The sequence below is a fragment of the Wolffia australiana genome, chromosome 14 (assembly GCF_029677425.1).
Source record: "Wolffia australiana isolate 7733 chromosome 14, ASM2967742v1".
Lineage (NCBI taxonomy): Eukaryota > Viridiplantae > Streptophyta > Magnoliopsida > Alismatales > Araceae > Wolffia > Wolffia australiana.
In genome coordinates this window covers 11,195,215-11,199,144 of record NC_135848.1, presented here as the reverse complement: position 1 = coordinate 11,199,144, position 3,930 = coordinate 11,195,215, and the positions used below count along the sequence as shown (strand labels likewise).

Here is a 3,930-nt window from a genome sequence, read left to right as displayed (position 1 = left end):
ATTAGGTTGGGTAGGGAGTTGACCTGGATGTCCTTCTCTTAGAAGGATTTCTTCTGATTTACCTTTCATCCTGAGAGCAGGTTGTTGTGCTTGAATCCCTTGTCCTCGCTTGAGCATCTCAATTTCCTTCTTGTGCTCTTCTAAAGTTTGCATCAACATCTTCCTTTCCTCATGCATGCTTTTTCTCTCTTCCTGCATTTCCCTGATAAAATCCATTAAAGTAGAGTTAGTGTTGTCATTATTGTTGTTAGGACGAGAGTAAAAGGGCTTAGAAAAATTTTGAAAATTTTGCTGATATGGTTGCGGGGCGAATTGCTTTGAGGCGAAATTGTTGTTTCCTCCTTTGCTCCAATTTTGATTAGGTCGTGCATTCCATTGGTTTTGACCTGCATCTTGTCTCCCAAATACATTAACCTGTTCAACCATAGGACAAGCCTCATCAGAATGTTCTTCACTAGAACAAAAACAACAAGGGTTGTTAGTGGAATTGTTGCCCTGCTTTGCATTCGCCTTTCCTTTAGACTCCTGCAAAAAAGATTTAATATCATTGCTCATATCTTTAACTGTTTTACCAATATTGCTCATTTCTCTTTCTAGCTTATCAATCCTGATCTCCGGTTCAACTGCCTTGACGTCAATGATTCCTCCACGCTTGGGACCTGCACTTCGGTTAGTGTACGAAAAACTTTGACGGTATGTCCAATCTTCTACTAATTTTTCCATCAATTTCATGGATTCATCTGCATGGGTATCAAGGAACATTCCTCCACTAGATATATCCACTAGATGCCTTTCCTGATCATTCAATCCACCATAAAAAATTTCAACCAATTCATGAGATGGTATACCATGATGTGGGCACTTCCTAGTGAGTGACATGAATCTCTCCCATGCTTCTCCTAGAGTGTCAGTTCCTTGACAAAAATCTCTTATATGTTTCTTAATTGAAGATGTCTTTCCATAAGAAAAGAATCTCTTTAAAAAGCAAGCTTGCATTTCACTCCATGATTGAAATTCTTGACCTACCCCTTTAAACCAATCTTTTGCCCTATCTTTCAAAGCAAACTGAAATAACCTTAGTTTGAGAATTTCCTGAGGAACACCTGCATAACTATAAGCAGAACAAATCTGGTTATACTCTTCCAAAAACTCATAAGGCTCCTCATTAAATCTTCCATAAAATGTAGGCAATTGATTAATCATATTCGGGTCAATTCTAAAATTAACATTTTCTGGTAAAGGAGCAGATATTTTAGTGTAGGTTTCACTCTCTATAGGGTCAGAAAATTCTCTCAACCTCATTCTTCTAACACCCTGTTCAACCCCAAAATTTTGATTATTCTCCATTAAGTCACAAAAATGATGATTTTCACCTTCGGAGCTTTCAAAAATACAATCAAAACTAGGAGTTCTACTAACTGTTTCAAGATTCACGAGATGAGGTTTTAAAGATCTCCTACCGAACATGCAATGTTAAACACATCAATATAAAAAATAATCAGTTTTGATGAACAAGAAAAATTAATTATGCAATGATGAATTTTTTTTTCAATTTCACTATTTCATCAAAATTCACAAAATAATTGCAAAATTCAGCTCAATCCAAGACTTAATATAAAAAATAAAGAGTAATGAATCCACACAGAATAATTTAAAAATTCAAACCAAGGCCCTCGGCAGCGCGCCAATTGATAAGCCGAAAAATCACGTAAAATTACGTGGTCGTTACGCTTTTTAGACTTATGCAATAAATTTATAATTCCCTTAATTACTAAATAAGAATATAGAGCAAGCAAGGGGTCGATCCGCAAGGAGGCAACAATTCAGAATTTTCAAACAATTTTTATGAATCAAGTCAAGTAATTTTGAATTTTGCAATATTTAATTCAATTAATATTAAATAATATTCTTAAAATAATCAAAATTAAGTAAAACTTAATTTTGATTTCGGTCAGATAATTCCAGATAAGAATATTATTATTATTTTAAACTCATAAAAATATAAATTATTAATTTCCCAATTTAATAAAATTTATAATAATTTTCAGAATTAAAATTGGGAATTTAATAATCAAGAAAGTGATTTTTGAATTGGAGTTCAAAATGGATGAATTTTCGGTTCAAATTTTATTTTTGGGTTTTTTATATATCAAATTAAATTCCTAAACAATAAAAACCGAAATCTAGAGAGAGAAACAAATCAAATTAACCTAGAGAGAGAAAGTGAAGAAATTGGGGAAAGCCCCAATTTCGACCCTAAATTAAAAATGTAATGAAGCAGAAATGTCCTAAAATGATTAAGAATTAATTATCAAAAGTCAGGTCTCGAAATCCAAATCAAAAAGAAGTGCTGATGCATTCAAAACATGAATCTAGGGCATGTACATTTCGCCCATGCCAAGGCGTTTTCGAATCGTTCTAGAAGATGATCAAATACAATTCAGAAACTTACAAATTTGATAAAGAGATCCAGATCTGACGACTTCCAGAATGCCTCCTGTGTCCTTCCTGGCCAATTGCTTGGGGAGAGCCTCCAAAAGTGATTTTCGCCCTTTTCCAGACATCCATTTAAAGATCCAACCGTCTGGATTGTAGAGGGGGAAAAGACGAACCTACCCTCAAAATTTCAGCCTAATCGGACATGTAGATCTCAAGATATCAAGGTTTTAGTGAGAAAAAATCTGAGCCGTTGGATTTATTTATCTCTCCTCCAATAAGCTTGGAAATGGCGCGTTTTGATTGGCTAGCATGATTATTTCTCGTTTTCCGCTTTCTCGGATCACGCCCTGACACGTTGTTGTGCGCGTCGTCCGCCCGCAATCATTGGCAAGTGATTTCGTCATTTGAACGGCTAGGAATTCTCCACGTCACCCTGAAATAATAAAAACAAAAGAAAAGGACAAAAGGTCTTTTTTTTTTAAAAAAATATATTTTTTTATTCTCTTAGCCGTAATCTTTGACCATTCTTCTCTCTTTTATTTTAAATCATAAGCCGCTATTCTTCTCTCTCTTCTCTCTTTAAATATTTTAAATCATAGCCACTTATGTTGACTATTCTTCTCTCTCTCTTCTCTCTTTTATATATTTTAAATCATAGCCGCTTATGTTGACTATTCTTCTCTCTCTCCTCTCTATTTATTATATAATAATAACCACTCATTCTCTCTCTCTCTTTATTCTTATTTAAATAAATATATCCATTTATTCGCCCGGGCGAATGACGTGGATACTCCTTAGTAAATATTTAAATATATTATAAATGCCAAATAAATAATATATGTGTTATTTAAATATGTAAAAATCATTTCTTGGCTATATAATGGTCAAAAAATTATATAAAAATATGGAAAATTCCAGAAAAATCATGGAAACACTTACCAACCTTTAGCCAAGTATTTAAAACCCTGTAAAAAATATTTCTTCACTGAAATGAAGTTAAATTCCATAAAAAATGATAAAAAATCAGAATTAATAATAAAATGAAAGGTTAAATGATCTATCTTTATTTTAATATGATAACATGGAAATATAGTCATTAAAACACATAAATATAATATAAAATTCATTAATTAATCTTGTTAATTTGCAAGTTATCAGTATGCTCACGTGGACCGGGTGATCCGGTGGCACCCACATCAGCGGGTGTGGTCCGTGCGGGCTCCGTAGGTGGCTGTGATGGGCCGCCTACGGGCGCCGCTGGACGATGTTCTGAGAGGGCCGTGGTGTGGCCTCTCTCTTCGACGACATCCGTGTACCTCCCTGGGTATTCGAGCATCATCTCAGTACCTCCTTGGGCTGACGTCTGTGAAGTCGTCCTGCACTAAAGGAACATTAAATGCACAAAATATGATACACAATTTTTTAAAGATGTGTCGAATAAATGGGTTAGATTCATTTGTGTTTGAATACTTGTTTTATTGTCCCACTTTG

At 34.4% G+C, this 3,930-nt stretch overlaps 1 pseudogene; it reads left to right on the top strand.

Annotated features, from left to right (window-relative positions):
• Positions 1 to 844: 844 nt before the first annotated feature.
• On the top strand, positions 845 to 941 carry LOC144712577 (small nucleolar RNA R71; annotated as a pseudogene).
• The last annotated feature ends 2,989 nt before the right edge of the window (positions 942 to 3,930 follow it).